Here is a 23590-nt window from a genome sequence, read left to right on the forward strand (position 1 = left end):
AATTAAATGGTACCTAATAGCTGGGGGTGGGGCTGGCTCAGTGGTGGAGCACTTGTTTAGCATAGGCAAGGACCTGATTTCCATACTCAGTGATTGATATAAGAAAACTAAAGAATCTTCTATATATCTTGTCTGACACAGAGCCAATATACGATTTTGTTGGGTATGATGGAGATTACCTGTAATCCCTCCACTCAAAATGTTGAGGCAGTTGTATTGGGAGTTAGAGGTCAGCTGACTTACAGGCTACATAGCATATCTGAGACCAGTCTGAGCTACATAGAAAGACTGTGGAGGAGGAGAGGATCAGCTAATATGTCATGGTCTAAATATCCTGTATTTACAATCAAGCAAGGAAGGAACAGAAAAGAATACATGCATATCTCACCAGCTGGCCCTGTGAAGGCAGACAGAGCCTGAGCATGGATCAGGAAAACTGTTCTCAAGGATCTCCATTCATTAGGTCAAAAGAGGAAGCTGCTAAGGATTAAAGGCAGAGGTGATACAACAGATGGGAGAGGTCATGTCACAGTCACATGGGGTGTTGTATAGATATGAAGAGAGTCCCAGAAGCCGCCACCCTGTTTTCATACTCCACTGCTCTACATCTTCACCTTGACAAGCAGCGCTATGTTAACAACTATCATCAGTCCGAATTAGTTAAGGGATAACCAGCCCAAGACCCACCATCTGCCTGTGACCCTTCTCCCAGTCACATCAGCTTCTAATGCTTTTAAAATTGCCATGCCACAGGACCCTCACTCAGTGCCTCTGCTCCCTGGCCAAACCCAGAAAAAAAATGATTCCTGTCCGTAGGTGCTCAAATGTGCAGCATCAGCCTATGCAGCTAGCAATGCAGGGCAAATGCCAACTTCAGAATAGTGCTAGGATCATGGTGTCTACAGGGAAAAAAAACACATGCAACTCTTTAAAGAAACAAAATCATTTTGACATACACAGCTCAATGGCCTGATATATAACACACAGGAGAATAGCAGATAACTAAAGCTATGTGTATAGATGTGTGTTAGTCAGCTTTCTGAAACTATGACAAATTGCCTAGGAGAACCAACTTAAAAAATAAAAATATATTGGTTTTATAGTTATTTGAAAGGCTGCCTCTGAGCTTGTGACAAGGCAGTAAACAGGGCAGGAGAAGCACTTGGTAGAGCACATCTGTTCATCTCAAGACAGTCAAGAAGTGAATGAGGCAGAGCCTGGGGTATCAACAATCCCTTCAAGGGCACACCCTCAATGGCCTATCTTTCTATTAATAGGTGCCACTTCCTAGAGGTTCGACCATGTCCTAACAGCACCTCAGACCAGCATCTTTTAATACAGGGACCTCAAGGGCCTTTAAGATCCAAATCATAACAGTATGTTAACCAAAGACAATCAGAACACTCTTTAAATCAGTATTGTCTGTAATAACTCAACACTGGCTATTTTATCCAAATATTTGATCAGTAAAAATTGGGGGGAGGGGGTTGGATAGCCAAACAGAATACCTTACTTTAAAACAAACTTCTCAACCTCAGCACTGATAACATTTGGGGCCAGGTCATTCTTTGCTTTGAGCAAAACAAATGTCCTATACTTTATAGGCTGTTTAGCAGTATCACCAGCTTCAACAGCTACATACTACTATGTACTCTTCAGACATTGTCACATGTCTCCAGAGGGATACAATCACTCCTAGTAGAGAACCACTATGTTAAATGATATACTAGAGATAACCAGAATGGCTCATGTGGAACAGAAAACCAAAGCCAAGTCACTTCCTATGCACCATGGAAGGAAGCAGGGAGCCACCTGGGTCACACAAATCATCCTCCTTCTGGTCTGTAGCAGAATGCATGTTTGGTCAGGCCAGGTAGGACCATCATATTTAACATTGTTCTACCATTTCCAAGCAAAATTGGCCTTGATATTCTAGTCACCATTCATCCTGCTGTCACCCATTCCAATAATTATGGGTGCACTGTCCACTCATCACTAAAATGTACACTACTCTGGCTTGCTCACATTCAGCCTAAAGGACCCCCAGTCCTTATGTATTGAAGCTTGGTCCCACTTGATGAAGCAACTGAGAGGTAACTAGGTCATGAGGGTTCTGACCTAACCATAAAATAAGCCATTGGTGAGTTCATAATGTGATGTCATTACTGGGAGGTGAGGTGTAGTTGGAGAAAGGAGGTCATACCCTAGATGGATGTATCATGTCCCTGTTCTTGTGCCCCTTTCTCTGCTTTCTGGCTACTGTGAAGTGAATAGTTCTGCTCCACCGCACCCTTTTGCCATAATGTCCTGCCTTAACAGAGACCCAGAAACAACAGAGCCAGCTAACCATGAACTGTAAACTCTGAAACCGGGAGCCAAAATCAATCTTTGCTCCACTGAGTTATTTTTATCATATAGTCTGTCACAGCGACAAAACACAACCAGCATCTTTCTAAAGACAAAGACCAAATTTTATATTTTGTTTTTCCCCCTCTTGTACAGATGGCCCTCACCATACAATAGATACCATTTCTGGAAAGGCTGAAAGAAGAGGAAAAGAATCAGCAAAGATAAGTAAAGTTCCTGACTACAGCCCAGCATTCATCTTAGGATGAATTGGAGAGCAAACACACACACACACACACACACACACACACACACACACACACACAAAAAAAAAAAAAAAAAAAAAAAAAAAAAAAAAAAAAAAAAAAAAACACCACCATAGCTGTTCAAGTAGGTTTTCCAAATATCTAGATACCAAGCAAGCTTCCCACCCATCTAGCAACAACGCTTATCTGCTCCTAGGCAGTTCTCACAGATCTCTAGGTAAAGAGGAGTTAGGTCTTTTAAACACTTGCTTACATGGAGATTACTAGGATTACTGAAACCTGCAGTTTTCAAAGCACAAAGGCAATCTGGAAGAACAGATACACAATCAAGAGAAAGGAAACGGAACTGCTGGGTGTTAGAACACAGAGTCCCAGCTGCTAGGGACACATGGCTGTTTATTTTTAATGGACATTCCCATCCTAGGGCTAGTTCAAAGGATGTGTTGCTCTTAAACAATTGAATGCACTGTGGCTGTGCACGTAAGAAGGAAAGAGGGAGGGGGAACCGAGCTACAGTGACTTCCCTTGAAGTGAACTCAGACACCACCACCCCCAACCTTCCTCTTTCTCTTGAATACAGTATGATGTTCTTGCTAATCACAAAGACTATCTTTTAGTCTTTTGGAAAAACCTTCTGGTGATGCTTTCTGTCAAAAACAAACATTAAAAGAAAAAGCTCTTGCACATGTTTATGGGGTAGGAAGGGTGGACACAAGTAAGGGGCTGGGAGTACAACATACACAACCCCAGGGCAATGGCAGGATCCTCTCTTTAGGGGGTAGCAGGTGTCTTGAGCTAACAATTTAGATTTTAAGAGGTAGATTGTTCTCAAATGTCTACATTGCTTTTCAAAAGAAGTGGTTCCTCCATTCCATTCCACCCCATAAAAACAGTATTATGGCATAGTGGTATATGGCTGTCATTCCACACTTGGGCTGCTAAGGCAGGAAGATCATGAGGTTGAGGCCAACATGGGGTACATAGGGAGGCATTACCTTAAAAGGGGGTGATGGCTAGGGATATGGCTTACTACTAGAAGCCTTACCTTACTTTCAATCCCAGTAATACAAAATTAAAAAAAAACAAAAGAAGTTAAAGAACCATAAAATCACATATGGCTGGTTTGGCTAATTCAAAACTTCTCAGATATAAATACCCATGGTTGTTTTTTTTTTTTTTTTGTTGGCATCCATGCAGGAACCCAGCACCCCAAGGTGCTCAAGTCCCTTAACAGAATGTTTGTAAAGGGAAAAAAAAAAAGGTGAACCTTACTTTCCCCTTCTATTTTCTTTGTCCCGGATTTACGATTCAAAGGTTCATGATTCTCCACAGTTGACCTTTCCCTGGAGCTTGATTCATGTCCAAGTTCCTTCCCTGTGATCCTTGATTGTGTCTTTTGGAAGTTTTCCCTCTCCCTCCCTCATCACTAATATTGAATTCTCTGTGGTAGCTCCCAGCCCTGTGCTTTCCAGTGTCTGAATCCCTTGTAGGGAGAGAGTGTTCACTAGACAGAGAAGAGCAGAAAACAGCTGGAAACTTCAGAGCAGAGCCTTAGTCTCTGCAATCAAAGGGCAGAGACATCTGGGGCCATCTCTTTGTGCTGGCCTTGAACTAGACAGGATGCCCATGGATGCAGCAACTACTTGACAACAGGGAAGACATGAAGGGCTATAGGTCCAGATGTGGCATGGCCATGGGTCTAGACAAAGCAGCAGGGAAAACTCTGATATTCCAGGAGACTTTCTGGTCCAGGATTTCCAGTATCTGCTTGAAGAGCCTGAAGTGAGGTAGTTAAAATAGCTTTTCCCACCGGGTGGTGGTGGCACATGCCTTTAATATCAGCACTCAGGAGGCAGAGGCAGGCGGATCTCTGTGAGTTCGAGGCCAGCCTGGGCTACAGAGTGAGTTCCAGGAAAGGCACAAAGCTACACAGAGAAACCCTGTCTTGAAAAACAAAACAAACAAAAAAGCTCTTCCCAGAAAAGATTGAGGTTTCAAATGGTTATTAACTCCATTTACTTAATGATTTATGTTTGTTTATTGGGGGTCATGGTATCACTCTGTAGCCGAGGCTGGCCTCAAACTCCTGATCCTTTCACCTTGGCCTCTAAAGTGCTGATATTACAGGTATGCGCCATGCCCAGCTTATATATTCATTTTTTGATACTTTTTTTTTATATTTTGGAGGCAGGGTCTCATGTAGTCTAGACTAACTGGAACTCACTGTGTCACTGAGGTTGACTTTCAATTTTTGAATCTCCTGCCTCCACCTCCCAAGAACTGAGATTAAAGGCATCACCACTAAGCCTGGCTTAAATACCTTAAAATAAAACTAACACAAATGAGAATAGTTCTATATGGTAAAACTTTGCTTGCTTTTATAATCAGGAAGAACTATGAAAGAGTAAAATCTATTATTGTGGCTGAGAAAAAAAGCAAAACCAGCAAGATTTTTCTTTGCTTTCTTTAAGAGTTAAGACATGTTCAGTTAAGTGTGTGAACATGGATGAGGCTGTAGGGTCTCCTCAGCACCACTAGTAAATAAGTAGGAATAAAAGTAGACTAAATTTACCCTACATCTACCACCTACAATAGCATTATTACATTTTTTTTTTTTTTTTGGTTTTTCGAGACAGGGTTTCTCTGTGTAGCTTTGTGCCTTTCCTGGAACTCACTTGGTAGCCCAGGCTGGCCTTGAACTCACAGAGATCCGCCTGCCTCTGCCTCCGGAGTGCTGGGATTAAAGGCGTGCGCCACCACCGCCCGGCTGCATTATTATATTTTTATTTTCATCCAATGTCTGTATTTCTTGCTAACAAGGAAATGTATAGCTGTCTCTGCTATCCAATGGAGGGGGCAGTGTTCCTAGGATCCTCTGTGGACACCAAGGTCTGAGGATCATCATGTCCTTTGTAAACTATGGCACAGTGCATTCATACAGTCTATTCGTGCCTTCCATATACTTTAACCCATCTCCGAATCACCAATAATATGTAATACAATGTAAGTACCATGTACATAGTTGTTACACTATGTTGTTTAACTAATAACAAGAGGGAAAATTTGTACATGTTCAACACAAATTTTCTTCTCCAAAATATTTGTGATTTATAGTTGGTTACATCCAATGACTATGGAATCAATGGATACAGAGGTCAATTGTAATGAACTTAAAAATATATCATGGGGTAGGCAGTAAGAGAGTTAACAGGTTTGAGTTCAATTGCTTTAAGAGCAATGGGAATACATGAGGGCAAGGTTTTATTGTTTGTTTCAAGGAAGCTAACACAGTTTTCACCTCAACAGTATTATATATCCAGGCCAAAATGATACGCAAATCAAACCAAAATATCCTAACTATTATCTAAGCTATAACTCTTCTCTGTCACTTAAAACACAGCAAGGTACTTAAAATTTATGCCACACAAACCAAGACTAAACAAAAACCAGACACCCTATGCTGACTTGTTCAGCTGCCAACTCTCCTACGGAAAAATCTTAATTCCTTAATGATATGTTTATTTCTTCTGAGTTCATCCACAGTTTGGGTAGATACTAAACAAAAACTGGGGCTAAAGAGATGGGTCAGCAGTTAGGAGTGCTTATTGCTCTTGCAGAGGTCCTGAGTTTGATTGCCAGCACCTACTTCAAGTGGTTCACAACTACCTGTAACTCCAGCTCCAGAAGATACAACATCCTCTTTTGGCCTCTGTGAGCACTCCACCCCCACTTGCACACATATGTGTAAAATGACTTTTTTTTTTTTAAAGAAACCTGTTTAAGTATATAAATTTTAAATGACTTAATTTTTCTGATAGGTAGCATCTCAGCCTCAGCTAAACAAAGATGAACAATTTGAAGTTTCAGCTGTGCATCTTGGGAAGCAGGTGACCTTCCTTCCACTGGGATGGCAGAACTTGCTGAGTAATCTACCTCTACTTCCCCAAATGGTACAGCCTGGGTTAAAACACTTAAGTGGGATGTACTTGGTTTATGATGGATGTGAATTTGCAAAGCAAAGAGACAACCCCCTCAAAACACACACACACACACACACACACACACACACACACACACACACACACACACACCTCACGCTTATGTGAATCAAGAATAGAGCCATCTTTTCTTCTAGGCTTAAAATTCTTGACATAACAAAGCTGAAGCTTCAAAGGCATTTCTGGTTCTTTTTCATTTTTTTTTTCTAATCTGGAAACAGCCATATCTTATTTTGTATCCTTTTATGAACAAATTTTTCATGCAAAACTACACATTCATCTGCTAGGATTAATATAGAAATATTTGGGAGTATTTATCAATGTTCAAAATGGAATACAGATTGTTTTCATGATAGACTATAAATTTTTTTCAGGCCACTGTGGTAGCTCACATCAGCATCAGTAGTCTGAGGCAAGAAGACTGTAAGTTCCAGGCCAGCATGGGATACATAGTAAGGCACTGTCTCAAAAATCAAAATAAACCCCCTCAAAATTTAAATATGACAGTTGACCAAGAATTTTTCTCTCAATTCTATAGGAAAATAAAACAAAGATCATAAAGATAAGTGACTTACTATGACAGTTAATATGTGTATAAGACTTTCACAAGAACAGGAGAACAAGAATGTATGTCTTTCAAGTGGAAGAAAATGCAGAGCAATAAACTCCTACCATTAAGTCAGAGTCTTTCCCATTTAAACTCAGGTCTCAGACTGTGACATGGGAATGAAACTGGATATGAGCTCACACCATCCACACAGTCTATCCGTTTTAGAGAGAAGACATTCTCAACAGAAGCATAACCAAGGTCTATCAGAATCCAAGGTGACAATGACAGATAGGAGTGATCTTTTTGAATTTAGGATATAAATGGTTTTATTGTAGATTATTTGATAAACATATTACAGAGTCTCTAGTGTGAATCTAATTATTCATACTCAAAATGCAATTTGTTCTATAACAATATGCTTTACAATAAAGAGTTCCCAGGAAGCCATCAAGGTTACAAAGTGAAAATGCTGATTCTGGCTCACAGTATGACACCTTCATCATTGAGTATTAGTGTAACTGGTCTAACTTGCACCCTACTTCCTCTTACATTAGTTAAAGCCCAAGTTATTCATCAGCCAGCCTGTAACTGAATTAAGACTCAGTTTAATTTATGATGAGCACAAGTTTGCAGAGCAAGGCAAAAAGACGAAAACAATGCATCCCCATGTTTACTTGTAAGCAAAGTGTCAGATTAAAATCTAAAAAGCACCAACCATGCTAGAAGAACATTGAGAAAATATTCCAACAAGGAATTCCTTAAAAGGTGTTAGGTAGGATCAGGAACAAGGGGTTAACAGATCATCTCCTCCATTCCTTCATATGGGTGAAGATTACAAGTGTGTTCACTCTGTACAAATTCATCAAGATCTATATTCATGTTGTAAACATTTTTCTGGATGGAGATTTTATCTCAAGAAAAAAGAAAATTTATTATTTCTGCTATAAGCTTAATTATGTCACTGAAAAAAGATATGTTGTAAAATAAAGAGAAGGGGGGAGGTATGTTGAAGCCTCTGCCCCAAAACATGCGAAGTTAGCCTTATTTGGACATAGGATCATTATAGACATAATTAGTTAAGATGAGGTCATCCAAAATTGCTATAAGAGGGGAACTCAGACATAAATGCATGGTGGATGCATGATAGAGGTGGAGACTAGAGTAAAGGAGCCACAAACAAAAGGATGCCTAGGTCTACAAGAAACTGAAAGAGGCAGAAAGGACCTTCATTAGAGTGTCCAGAAAGGGTATGGCCCTGCTGACATTGATTTGGGATATCTAGCTTCCAGAATTTCAACTGTGTATTTATCATGAGAAAACAAACCTCTGCTGGGCATGAATGGGGCTCAGTGTAGAGTACTTGCCTTACATGTGGGAAGCCCTAGGTCCTATCACTAGCACTGTAAAAATATATATTTGTTTTTAAAAAGACTTCTGTTTACTGCTAACTGTATTGTGGTACTTGGTCACCCCTCCCACTGCCTGGCAGGTAGATTTGGTATTCATGGCCCTCCCACATAGGATCCTCCTGCCTCCAGCAGGAATGACTGGCACCCTCTTACCCAAGAAACATACAAAAACAAGTTTTCTTTAAAAGAAAAACTACAATCTCACTGAGAAGTACACTAAGTTTTTCTTTTTATTTTGAGATACATGTAGTAGCTCAAGTTGGCTTTAAACTCACTCTGGAACTCAGGATGGCCTTAGACTTGTGATCCTTGTGCTTCCACCACCCAAGTACTGGGATTACAGGTGTGTATCACCTGACCAGCTTAGATACTAAATCTTGTAGATTGTTTTAACTTGCATGCCAAACATACAGCGTGAGGCAAATGGTAGATCTGTATCATCTACTGCCAAAAAGCTGCAGAATTCATGCCCTGTAATCCTGGCATCCCAGAAACTGAGGCAAGAAGATCATACACTGGAGGACAGCACAAACTGCAAATCTGAAAGCTTGTTTCTACAAAACAAAAGCAAAGCCCTTGCACGGGCTTCCTGCCACTGACTGAAAAGCGGGTAAATTTCTACTTTTATCAAAGTTATAAAACTTGTGGCCTTTCCTGGGCCTCAGTTTCCCTACCCCAAAAGTGATAAATTCAACCTATACTATTTTCAAGACCTCCTTTGACTTTAAGATTTTAGAACTATAATCATTGTCTCTTGTGGGTCAAATTCAACCACCTTTAGAACTGGAATTCAAGAGGACTGTCTTCATAGTAATAAAATGTGGCAGGTGATGAGAGGAACACTGTATAACAAGAGAAAAAGTTGTATCTGCACACTCAGCTTAAGGCAAGCCTTCAAAGGGATGGCACTAAGAATGAATGAATCCTCACATGCTACACAGAATCAGCAAGGAGCTAGACAGAACCCAGACAGAAAGTTCCCATAGGTGGGAAAGCAGTACATTGTACCTACTGTCCAGTCAAAATACAAAGAAGAGTGATGAGCCTTCTTTATCCATTGATTCATTCATTTTACTGCAGTTCTGAGAATCAATTCCAGGGACTAGATTTGATTCCAGGAGTAAGTACATGCTAGGCCAGCCCCAATAGGACTGACAACAGGACCCCATTGCATTATATCCCCAGCTCTAAAAGACAGTTCTTAAAAGCAGGAAAAAAAACCAGTTCATTAAATGTTCCATTTACAGCTTTAGCTGATGTGCTACTGGGAAGTTACCTGGAGGGTTTTTTTGTTTGTTTCTTGACAACCTTCATAAACCTTTTCATCCACACTAACCTGCTCCAAAGGTTTTTTGAGTTGCTCAGTCAGATACTAGTCATGCTTTGCATTCCAATATATCTTGATCAGCTTCAACTTCACGAGAGGCTGCTTTTAAATGAGCCAGTCCTTTCTTCTGGACAATAACATTTTTTTGAGGAAGTGGTGGGGCGGGGCATTAGAATCCAAGCCCTCATACAATGTTAAGCAAGCATGCTACCATTGAGCTATATCCCAGCCCTCAGACCATAACTTATTAAAGTAACAGAAGCCTTCTTTCCAATATAGTAAATCCTCCTCTACTGAAAACTAGAAGCTGAAAAAGTAAAACAGACTTCACTCAGGGAAACCTCTGCAGTTAAATGCTTATCTAAATGCTTGATAATTAACAGTTTTATGATCTAATAAAGTTTTGAATTTTTATCTGTTCAAAAGGAAGACAGAAGTAGTGCCATCAAACAGAAGCTAAAATAACACAATGAAATCCAACAGGAAAAACTGCAGCGCTTTTACGGAGTGCAGAGTGTTAACTTTCTAGGTGCTTGTTTGTGCTCCTGGCAAAGCACTGTTGCCACACAGATACATTACACAAGAAAAGTAACTGTAAGAATGGCTGAGGAACCCAATCATCTCAGGAGCCAGCCCTGACTAGTTTGTGTCTAAATACCAGCTGCCCATATGCTAACCAGCTTTTCAGGGTTTTGTCTACTTGATATTGAAAGTGCCAACTGAGAACACCCCCAAAAAACTCACTTTTCAAAAGGAAGGCAGATTCAGGTACTCATATCATCCTCCACAGCACTGTTTCAGAAGGCTGCAATACATGAAAAAGAAAAAGCAAACCAGACACATTCCAGGACAGAATCTGACTAGTTGAGAACCTGCTGTCATCTTCTTCCTTCTCTATCCATGCAAAGAGCTAAGTCCTACGAGTTGAAGACACAAAAGAAGGCCCTTAGGTACTTTAGACAGTGTGCTAGTTTGCTTTCAATTGCTGTGATAAAACGCCATGATCAAAAGCAGTCTGAAGGGTAAAAAGAAAAAGATTTATTTGGCTTACAATATCCCATTCACAGTTAAGATAAGAGTTCAAGGCTGAAATCAGAAGCAAGAAACTGAGCAGAACCAGTGAAGAACACTGCTTACTGGCTTACTTCTCATGCCTTGCTCAGCTTGTTTTCTTCTTCTACCTGTCCAGGAGTGGCACTGCCCACAGTGGATAATGCAAAATCCAGATACATCTCCAGACAATTATCTATCATGGGGAAAAGCCCACCTTAAAGATTCTCATTCTATATTATCCCACTCACATACTATTCTGGGAACAATACAGTTACAGAAATGAGGGTAGGACTTGAGGTGTGGTGGTGGTAGCAGATAGAAAGGGGACTATGAGAGAACAAAAGAGAGGTGGAGTCCTTGTAGGGATGGAAATGGCATGTGTGTGATCTCTATCCACATCAATAATCTGATGTGATACTGTTGTTATGGTGCTACAAGGAGAACCTAGGTGATAGGTCCATGGCACCTCTCCCCATTTTCAAAACTACATGGAATCCACCATCTCAAAGTGGAGAGTTTTAATTTTAAAACCAAAAGGAACAACCAAAGAGAAGGTTAAGAAATCAACCAGGACTCCTGCCAGGACAGCAGGAGACTAAGAAAATTGCAGCTTTCCTCCATCTTGGAAAGTGCCATCACTGCCCTGAACTCATTCCAAAGTCTCAAGTCTGAATGAATAGGCAAACACATTTTACCTGTCTTCCCAATCCCAGATGCCAAGACACCAGCATCAAAACACAATCAACAACAATAGGCAGAACAATATGTCAATATGTCTCCACTAGAGCACCAGCAACCCTACCACAGCAGGCCCTGAATATTCCAACATAGCTAAAGCCCAAGAAAAAGACTTTAAAACAGCTTTTATGAATATGACAGAGGTCTTTAAAGAGGAAATGGATAAATCCCTTAAAGAAATCTATGAAAATACAAACAGTGGAAGGAAATTAATAAAATAAAATGAATAAAACCATTCAAGACTGGAGAGTAGAAATAGAACCAATAAAGGAAACCCAAATTGAGGGAGATCTGGCAATAAAAATTTAGGGACTCAATCAAAAAACTCAGAGATAAGCTTTACCACCAACAGAATTCAGGAGATGGAAGAAAGGATCTCAGGTACTGAAGACACTATAGAAGAAATAGGTACATTGGTCAAAGAAAATATTAAAATCAAATAAACTCCTGGCACAAAACATCCAGGAAATCTGGGACACTATGAAAAGATCAAATCTAAGAATAATAGGAATAGAGGAAGGAGAAGAATCTCAGTGCAAAAGCATAGAAAATATTTTCAACAAAATCACAGAAGAAAATTTCCTTAACCTAAAGGAGATGCATATTAAGGTACAAGAAGCATTCAGAACACCAAAGAGACGGGACCAGAAAGTCCCTTCTGAACAAAATAATCAAAATATTAAGTGTACAGAACAAAGAAAGAATATAAAAGCTGCAAGGGAAAAAGACTAACATATAAAGGCAGACCTATTAGAATTACACCCAACTTCTCAATGGGCCTGGACAGATGTGCTGCAGACACTGAGAGACCACAGATGCCAGCCCAGATTACTGTACCCAGCAAAACCTTCAAACACCATAGATAGAGAAAATAAGATATTCCATGATGAAACACAATTTAAGCAATATCTATCTATAAATCCAACCCTACAGAAGGTGCTAGAAGGAAAGCTCCAACCTAAAGAAGTTAACTACAAAAAAACAAACAAACAAGCAAACAAACAAATAAGCGAAAAAACACAAAGAATAATCTCAGACCAGCAAAGTCAGAAGGGAACTATATGTGCATGTACACACACGTACACACACACACACACACACACACACACACAACTCCAACAACAACATAACAGGAGTCAAACTTTACTGCTCATTGATATCTCTCAACATCGATGGACTCAATTCTCCAACAAAAGACACAGACTAACAGAATGGATGTGAAAACAGGATCCATTCTTGTATGGAATCCAAGAAACAAACCTTAACATCAAAGATAGACATTACCTCAGGGTACAGTAGCTATTTCAATATCTGACAAAATACACATCAAACCAAACTAATCAGAAGAGATAGGGAATAACACTACATATTCAAAGGAAAAAGCCATCACGAGGACATTGCAATTCTTAACATCTATGCCCCAAACACAAGTGCAACCAAATTTGTAAAAGAAACACTGCTACAGATTAAATCACATATTGACCCTCACTCACTGATGGTGGAAGACTTCAATACTACACTCTCATCAATGGACCGGTCATCCAGAAAACTAAATAGAGAAATGGTGGAACACAAAACCAGCCAGGACAACTGACTCCTTGCCAACTTGACACACAAACAATCACTATTAAACCACATCCATTCCTTTCTTATCCCCAAGATCTCACATTAAAATCATAATTTTAAAAGTTCTGCAGTATTTACCAATTTAAACACATTAAAATTTCAGTGTGTTTAAAATATCCAATCTCTTTTAAAAGTTCAATTCTTTCAGCTGTGGGCTCCTTTAAAAATCAAAATTAAATACCTTCTTCAAGAGGGAAGAACCAGGACACCATCACAATATGAACCAAGCAAAACCAAACTCCAACAGTATAAATAACTCAATGTCCAATTATCTGGGATTCACTAATGATCCTCTGGATCCTCCAAAGGGCTTGGGTCACTTCTCCAGCTCTGCCCTCTGCAGCACATACAGTTTATCTTCTAGGCTCTGGCTGGCTACTTACCACTAATGCTACTGTTCTTGATGTCTTCCCATGGTATTGGCATCTCCAAAATGCTGGGGTCCCTTGTTTCAGTTGGGCTGCACTTTTATCAATAGCCTCATAGGCTCTCTTCAAGGTGCCAAGTCTCAGCTGCTCTCCATGACTCCTTCATGCCTTCAAAATCAGTACCACCAGTGTGACACACATTACCAAGTCTGGCTGCTAGCACAAGGTACAACCTTGGCCACCTCTGGAACATAGCTTCTCTGTGCTCTCAGGAAACACTTCCCAGATTTCACCAGTGATGCTGGGCCCTTCTTAACCACTGCTAATTTCTTAGCACCAACCGACCAGCATCAAGTATCTCAGCAAAGCAAAAATTGCTTTAGTAGTTCTGGTATCTTGTTAATCACAGCTGATTCTTTAGCCCCAGCTAACCAGAACCACAGAATTTTAATTCAAAATAACAAATAGCCCTCATAGAGTCTTTAAACTTCCCTCTGAAATTCCACAAGCCAGGCCTCCATCTTCTGCACTGCTCTTAACATTATCTTCCAAGATCCCACAGAGCTATTAATACTTAATGGCTCTTCTAGCCCAAAGTTCCAAAGTTATTCCACAATCCTCCCCAAAACATGGTCATATCTGTCACCAGTTTGTTTTATTTAGGGTTTCTGTTGCTGCGAGGAAACACCATGACCAAAAAGCAAGTTGGAGAGGAAAGGGCTTATTTGGCTTACACTTCAGCATTGCTGTTCATCACTGAAGAAAGTCAGGGCAGGAACTCAAACAGGGCAGGATTCTGGAGGCAGGAGCTGATGTGGAGGCCATGGAGGGGAGCTGCTTACTGGCTTGCTTCCCATGACTTGCTCAGCTGGCCTTCTTATAGAACCCAGGATCAATGTCCTAGGAATGGCACCACCTACTATGGGCTGGGCCCTCCCCCACTGATCACTAAAATGAGAAAAATGCATTACAGCTGGATCTCATCAAGCATTTCCTCGACTGAGGCCCCTTCCTCTGATGACTCTAACTTGTGTCAGGTTGACACACAAAACCAGCCAGGACACTAGCTTTCACAAGCAAGGGAAAGACCTGAATGATAAATGCTTCATGTCACTAAAGAAAGAAATTAAAGGTATCAGAAGATGGAAAGATCTCCCACGCTCATGGATTGATAGGATTAACATAGTAAAACTGGCCGTCCTACCAAAATCAATCTACAGATTCAATGCAATCTCCATCAAAATCCCAACACAATTCTCCACAGAACTTAAAAGGGCAATTTTCAGCTTCACGTAGAAACACACACACACACACACACACACACACACACACACACACACACACAAAAAAAAAAAAAAAAAAAAAAAAACCCAGGATATCTAAAACAATCCTAAATAACAAAAGAACTGCTGAAGGTATCACCACCCCCAATTTCAAGTTGTACTCTAAAGCAATAGTAATAAAAACAGCATGGTATTGGTACAAAAAACAGACGTGTTATCAATGGAATCAAAGTGAAGACCCAGACATAAATCCGCACACCTATAGACACCTGTTTTTTTATAAAGAGGCCAGAAATACACACTGGAAAAAGACATCTTCAACAAATGGTGCTGGTAAACTTGATGGCTGCATGTAGAAGAATCCAAAGAAATCCATACTTACCACCCTGCACAAAACTCAATTCCAAATGCATCAAAGACCTCAACATAAAACCTGATAGAAGAGAAAGAGGAGAATAAGCTTGAACTCATTTGCTGTATGATACTTTGTTTGTGTTCTGACAAATAAAGCTTGCCTGGAGATCAGAGGGCGATCTAGCCACTAGTTAACCATAGAGGCCAGGCTGTGGTGACACACACCTTTAATCCCAGCACTTGAAAGAGGAAGCAGGAAGATCAGGAGTTAACGGCTACCCTGGGCTACATACATGAGATTGAACCAGGCTAAAAGAGAAACAGGGCTGGGCGGTGGATTAAAGGCGGTACAAGCCTTTAATCCCAGCACTAAGGAGGTGGAGACAGGAATATAAGGCAGGTGGAGACGGGATCTCTCTCCCCAACCCCCATTTGGTCTGTGGATTCCTAGAGGTAAGAAGTTTCTACTGCCTGTTGCTCTATTTCTCTGATCTTTCAGCTTTCACCCTTGATATCTGACTCCAGATTTTTATTGTTAAGACTAGTTAGGATCGTACTTCACTCATTGGCAAAGGAAAAGTTCTGAACAGAACAGTTATCACAGGCACTAAGATCAACAATTAATAAATGGAACCTCATGAAACTGAAAAGCTTCTGTAAGGCAAAGGACACCATCAATAGGATAAAATGTCAGACTACAGAATAGGAAAAGTTTTTACCAACTCCACATACAATAGAGGGCTAATATCCAAAATATACAAATAACTCAAGAAACTAGATATCAAGAAAACCCAGTTTAAAATGGGGAACAATTTAAACAGAGAATTCTCAATAGAGGAAACACAAATGGCTGAGAAACTCTTAAAGAAATGTTCAACATCCTTAGACATCAGGGAAATGCAAATCAAAATGACTTTGAGATTTCATGTTACACCTTTCAGAATGACTAAAGTCAACAAAACAAGTGACAGGTCAGTCTTTTGAGGATGTAAAATAAGTGGAACATTCATACACTGTTGATGGGAATAAAAACTTGTACAGCCCCTATGGAAATCAGTGTGGTGGTTCCTCAGTAAGATGGGAATTGATCTACCTCAAGATCCATTTATACTACTCTTAGGCATATACCCAATGAACATTTCATGTTATCACAGAGATACTTGCTCAAACATGTTCATTGCTGTCCTATTCATAATAGCCAGAAATTGAAAACAATATAGATATCTCTTGACAGAAGAATGAATAAAGAAAATGCGGTACATTTACACAATAGAGTATTACTCAGGTGTTAAAAATGACATCATGAAATTTGCAGGCAAATGGATGGAACTAGGAAAAAAAATCATCTTTAGTTAGGTGTACCATGCCCAGAAAGACAAACATTTATTTATATTCACTTTTATGTCGATATTAGCTTTTAAGTGAATGGTAACCAAGCTACAATCCATAGAACCACAGAGGGTAGGTATACAGAAAGCAACTAGAGGGAACAGATCTCATTAGGAAAGGGAACTAGAATAGATACCTAGAGATGGGGGGGTCTACAATAGGAGAATCAAGTGGGAATAGGAAGGGGGAAATGGGTAGTGGTATGGACTATGAGAAGAGACAGCTAAAATTAAGGAGCATTTGAAGGGTAGTATGGAAATTGGATACAGGAGAAACCTTATAAAATATTACATATATGAAGGCAATCTAAATGAAATTGCCAAATAGTGTGGGAGACAGAGTGCCAAATGGCTGTTGTCACCAAACGAAGTTTCCAGTGCTGGATTTAGGTTACACCTAAAATTGAGTTGTTGGCCAAAGAGTTCCTATGGGATCCCCAAGCAACCCAGACTACTGCCAGGACTATAGGTTGCTCTCCACAAACTGACAGCAAGGCCCCATTGCTTAAGACAATACTTACACAACTCTGAATGTGGACAGGTGAAGCTGGTGCCTACATAGAGCCTTACTCCTATGTTCCAGTGTCTTTGGTACAGGAAAGGACTCTGCAGGCTACCAAAAGGGAAATGTAACACCAAACCAACCATAAACCTGTTATCCGGGGCTGGAGAGATGGCTCAGCGGTTAAGGGCACTGACTGCTCTTCCAGAGGACCCGGGTTCAATTCCCAGCACCCATATGGCAGCTCACAACAGTTTGTAACTCCAAGATCTGAAAGCCTCACACAGACACATGTGCAGACAACACCAATGCACATAAAATAAAAATAAATTGTAAATAAACAAAACAAAACAAAAAACCTGTTATCCACAGTAGTGTACTAACTGCAAGATTGCTAAGGCAATGGTGGCACAAAGCCTGTGGGAGTTACCAACTAATTTCTGATTTGACTTAAAGCCCACTCCACGAGATGGAACCCATACCTGATACTGCTAGAGTGAGTAAGATCCTGAGATTAGATAACCCAGGGATCTAAAGTAAAATCAAATAATACTGGTCTTTAAAAAAAAAGGAAAAAAGAAAAATAGTGATAAAATGACTCCTAGTGATATTCTGCTATACTCACAGATCAGTGCCTTGTTCAACCATCATCAGACAAAGCTTCCTCCTGCAGCAGATGGGAACAAAAAGAGAGACCCACAAACAGACATTATGCAAGAGGGAGAGAACTTGGAACACTTAGCTCTAAGTGGGATGTCTCCATCAAATCCTCCCCATTGACTGGAGGCAGAAAAGAATGTAAGAGCAAGAGGGGATGGAGGACACCAAGAAAATGAAGCCTTCTAAATCAACATGAACGCACAGAGACTGAAGCAACAAGCAGTGCGACAGGTAGGTCTGCACCAGGTCCTCTGAGCTTATATTATGACTTCCAGTTTAATGTTTTTTTTTTTTAATTATTTTACAACACCATTCAGTTCAACATAATAGCCACAGATTCCCCTGTTCTCCCCCCCTGGCCCCCCCCCTTCCCCCAGCCCACCCCCCATTCCCACCTCCTCCAGATCAAGGTCTCCCCCGAGGACCGGGGTTGACCTGGTAGACTCAGTCCAGGCAGGTCCATTCCCCCCCTCTCAGACCGAACCAAGTGTCCCTGCATAAGTCCCAGGATTCAAACAGCCAACTCATGCAACGAGCCCAGGACCCGGCACCAATGCACAGCTGCCTCCCAAACAGATCAAGCCAAATGACTGTCTCACGCATTCAGGGGGCCTGATCCAGTTGGGGGCCCCTCAGCCTTTGGTTCATAGATCCTGTGCTTCCATTCATTTGGTTATTTGTCCCGGTGCTTTATCCAACCTTAGCTTCAACAATTCTCGCTCATATAAACCCTCTTCTTTCTCACTAATTAGACTCCCAGTGCTCCACCAGGGGCCCAGCCGTGGATGTCTGCATTCAGATTCCTCAGTCCTTGGATGGGGTTTATGACACAACTATCAGGGTGTCTGGCCACCCCATCACCAGAGTAGGTCAGTTCCTGCCGTCTTTCGACCATTGCCAGCAGTCTTTTGTGGGGGTATCTTTGTGGATCTCCGTGGGCCTCCCTAGCTCTCTGCTTCCTCCCCTTCTCACCTTCTCATGTGGTCTTCATTTACCATGGTCTCCTATTCCTTGTTCTCCCTCTCTTTTCTTGATCCAGCTAGGATCTCCCACTCTCTTTCCCTCGACCGTCGCCCTTCATTGTTCCCACTCATGACCAGGCTGTTCATGTAGATCTCGTCCATTTCTCCGTGTCTTTTATTGGGGTCCCATTTTCCAGGTAGCCTCACTGGTGATGTGAGTAGCAGTCCAGTCATCCTTGTTCCACATCTAGCATCTTCCTATGAGTGAGTACATACCATATTTGTCTTTCTGAGTCTGGGTTACTTCACTCAGGATGATTTTTTCTAGATCCATCCATTTGCCTGCAAACCTCATGATGTCATTGTTTTTCTCTGCTGAGTAGTATTCCATTGTGTATATGTGCCACAATTTATTTATCCATTCTTCAGTTGAAGGGCATCTAGGTTGTTTCCAGGTTTTGGCTATTACAAACAATGCTGATATGAACATAGCTGAGCAAGTGCTCTTGTGGTATGATTGAGCATTTATTGGGTGTATGCCCAAGAGTGGTATAGCTGGTATAGATAGATAGATAGATAGATAGATAGATAGATAGATAGATAGACAGATAAACAGATAGATAGATGAGTAAGTAGCAGTATGTGTGGTTTGTCATTTGTTATCATATACTCACCAGGTTAGAAAATGGGAAAAAAAACTAATGAAAAATGACAGCGATCAAGAAAAGTGGCATAGAACACATCAAAAGCACCACCCCTTTCTCTGCAGTCATTCTAGACCAACACTGATTTTTAAGTCAGTACCATTGCAAGCATATACATACACAACCAAAGAACAGATTTTGAGAGTCAGAGATATGCAGTAACTTACTCAAGGTCACATAGCTACTTGGTGGTAAAGCACAGATATCACAAAACCTCATATTTCCTCTCCCAATATCCCTGTGGCAAAGGGAGTTTGTTTTTTTCTTTGGGCTGTGTGGGGAAATTGAACCCTAGAGCCTTGCACATACCAGACAAACACTCTACCATTGAGCTACATCCACAGAGCCACAAAGGGATTTTTTATATCATGGAATAGATATTTAGCACTTCAATACTTTAGACACATAAAACAAGCTTCTCAAAAGATATCCAACTTAACTTCAGTAACATAAATATCCACAAGAGACACATAAATCCAAGCTGTTCCTTGAGCAAGCCATATACTGATGAAATAAACTATAAATGTAGATTTACAGATCTCTGTAACATGCCCCCCCTTTTTTGTTTGAGAAAGGGTTTCTCTGTGTAGCTTTGGTGTCTGTCCTGGAACTCACCCTGTAGACCAGGCTGGCCTCGAACTCACAGAGATCTGGCTGCCTCTGCCTCCCGAGTGCTGGGATTAAATGCGTGCGCCACCACTGCCCGGCCACATGGCCTTCCTTTTAACCCATAGAATATTTTCAATAATTCACCAGAGGTATTAACCTCCTGTAGCATATGCTTTTTAGGATATTGTTAAATAGTCTTCAGGGTGCTATATCCCTCTCTCCACTCCTTTCCTGAGCACTGCAGGTGAGGAGAAAAGCAGCTATAAATGCAAATGATTAAGAAACAATGGTAAAAAAATGATCATTCATTGGGACATTCATGAATAAATGAAATGGATGAGTTTCTTAGAAAATAATCAGCCAGCACTGTAAATGCCAAGGAGCTTTATTTTATTTATTTTTTTCATCTGTGACTCCAGACAGGATCCAAAGAGAAGGCGTACAATCTCCTCCATGGGTTTTATGGAGAGTTCCTTTACCCTTCTGTGTTAGCCTCTTAAAGTACCACGACAACCTTAAAAGGGCACAGGAAAGGGCGGACAAGGAGCTTTACAATGTGGTATTGGGCCAGGCAGTGGTGGCGCACACCTTTAATCCCAGCACTCGGGAGGCAGAGGCAGGCGGATCTTTGTGAGTTCGAGGCCAGCCTGGGCTACCAAGTGAGTTCCAGGAAGGGCGCAAAGCTACAGAGAAACCCTGCAAAGTGACAGCCTACAGAATGGGAAAGGATCTTCACCAACCCCACATGTGACAGAGGACTGATATCCAGAATATATAAGGAACTCAAGAAATTAGACATCAAAATGACCAACAGTCCAATTGAGAAATGGGCTTTAGAACTAGAGAATTCTCAACAGAGGAAACTCAAATGGCTGAAAGACATTTAAGGAATTGCTCACCATCCCTAATCATGAGGGAAATGCAAATCAAAACAACTCTGAGATACCACCTTACGCCTGTCAGAATGGCTAAAATCAAAAACACTGAAGACACTTTATGCTGGAGAGGATGTGGAACTAGGGGAACTCTCCTCCACTGCTGGTGGGAATGCAAGCTTGTACAACCACTTTGGAAATCAATAGGGCGCTTTCTTAGAAAATTGGGAATCAATCTCCCCCAAGATCCAGCTATACCACTCCTGGGCATATACCAAGAAATGCTCAATCATACCACAAGAGCACTTGCTCAGCTATGTTCATATCAGCATTGTTTGTAATAGGCAAAACCTGGAAACAACCTAGATGCCCTTCAACTGAAGAATGGATAAATAAATTGTGGCACATATACACAATGGAATACTACTCAGCAGAGAAAAACAATGACATCATGAGGTTTGCAGGCAAATGGATGGATCTAGAAAAAATCATCCTGAGTGAGGTAACCCAGACTCAGAAAGACAAATATGGTATGTACTCACTCATAGGAAGATGCTAGATGTGGAACAAGGATGACTGGACTGCTACTCATATCACCAGTGAGGCTACCTGGAAAACGGGACCCCAAGAAAGACACGGAGAGGTGGATGAGATCTGCATGGACAGCCTGGACATGAGTGGGAGCGGTGAGGGGTGAGAGGCGAGGGAAAGAGAGCGGGAGATCCTAGCTGGGTTGGGAAAAGAGAGGGAGAACAAGGAATGGGAGACCATGGTGAATGAAGACCACATGAGAAAAGGAGGAGACAAAAAGCTGGAGAGGCCCACAGAAATCCACGAAGATGCCCCCACGAACGACTGCTGGCAGTGGTTGGGAGACAGCCAGGACTGGCCTACTCTGGTGATGGGATGGCCAAACACCCTGATAGTTGTGCCATAAGCCCCATCCAAGGACTGACGAATCTGAATGCAGACATCCACGGCTGGGCCCCTGGTGGAGCACTGGAAGTCTAATTAGTGAGAAAGAAGAGGGTTTATGTGAGGGAGAATTGTTGAGACCAAGGTTGGATAAAGCGCGGGGACAGATGACCAAATGAATGGAAACACATGAACTATGAACCAAAGGCTGAGGGGCCCCCAACTGGATCAGGCCCTCTGAATGGGTGAGGCAGTCAATTGGCTTGATCTGTTTGGGAGGCATCTAGGCAGTGGTACCAGGTCCTGGGCTCGTTGCATGAGTTGGCTGTTTGAAGCCTGGGACTTATGCAGGGACGCTTGGCTCAATCTCGGAGGAGGGGACTGGACCTGCCTGGACTGGGTCTATCGGGTTGATCCCAGTCCTCGGGGGAGACCTTGATCTGGAGGAGGTGGGAATGGGGGGTGTGCTGGGGGAAAGGGGAGGGGGGTGGGAGGGGAGAGAACAAGGGAAGCTGTGGCTATTATGTGGAACTGAATAGTATTGTAAAATAAAAAAAATAAAATGTAAAAAAAAAAGAATGTGGTATTGGAATGTGGCACTGTATGTGTGAACATTAGATAACATTAGTTATTGCCATAACATTTGTGTTTACCTGTGCTGAAAATACCTCAGAATTATGCTGATATTTCTCATCTGCCATATCTAAAGTCACACAGCTATTTTGACGACAACAACAAAAACAACAAAGTTTTACCTGCATTTGGTATACAATGCATTCTAATGCACCACAGCACTCAATGAGATTGGCTAGAAAACAACAACCCTCAATCTCTAGGTCACCCTTCCCTCAGCACATCCCATAGGCAAGACAGACTATAGGTTGAAGGTTATATGGCTGGGATGGTGTCCCAATCTCTCTACTTGAAGTCTTGCCTGGTCTCAGTAGATGGCCAGTTCAGGGAGCAGCCAACCAATGACCGGTATAGCCTGAAACTCATGCCAGGAGAGTGAACCCATCCCTGACACTGCCTGGAGGACCAGTATTCAGAGGCTGGAGGACCTAGAGGCCTAGGATAGAACCAAGAATGACTGGAGAAAAAATAATGACTAATGATATTCTTCTAAACTCATAGACTGGTGCCTAGTCCAATTGTCATCACAGAGGTTTCATCCAGCAACTGATAGAAACAGATTCAGAGACCCACAGCCAAACATTAGGCAGACCTTGGGAAATCCTGCAGAGGAGGGGAGAGGAATGATTGTGGGAGCCAGAGGGGTCCAGGGCATCACAAGAAAACCCACAGAATCAACTAACCTGGGCTCACAGGAACTCACAGACTGAACCAACAACCAGGGAGCCTGCCTGGGACTGACCTGTTATAACTATGTTATAGTTGTGGAGTTTGGTCCTCTTGTGGGACTCCTAACAGTGGGAGCAGGGGCTGTCTTTGACTCTTTTACTGGCTTTTGAGACCCTACTTCTCATACTGGGTCACTTTGTTCAGCCTTAATACATGGGAAGATGCTTAGTCTTACTGCAACTTGATATGTGGTGTTTGGTTGCTATTCATGGGAGGCCTGCCCTTTCCTGAACAGAAAGGGAGGAGGAGTGGATTGGGGGGTGGAGACAGAGGTGGGGTCGAGGGGAGAAACTAG

General features: G+C 41.6%; 1 protein-coding gene and 1 non-coding gene across 2 annotated transcripts in view; both read right to left on the minus strand.

The window, feature by feature from the left end:
• Shroom2 (shroom family member 2) overlaps positions 1-23590 on the minus strand; it is a 176845-nt gene that overhangs the window by 106382 nt on the left and 46873 nt on the right. The window lies entirely within an intron of this gene.
• LOC114683404 lies at positions 20549-20670 on the minus strand. The gene has a single exon (XR_003733156.1). It is a non-coding gene; the product is annotated as a small nucleolar RNA SNORA26 (small nucleolar RNA).

This window comes from Peromyscus leucopus, chromosome X (genome assembly GCF_004664715.2).
Source record: "Peromyscus leucopus breed LL Stock chromosome X, UCI_PerLeu_2.1, whole genome shotgun sequence".
Lineage (NCBI taxonomy): Eukaryota > Metazoa > Chordata > Mammalia > Rodentia > Cricetidae > Peromyscus > Peromyscus leucopus.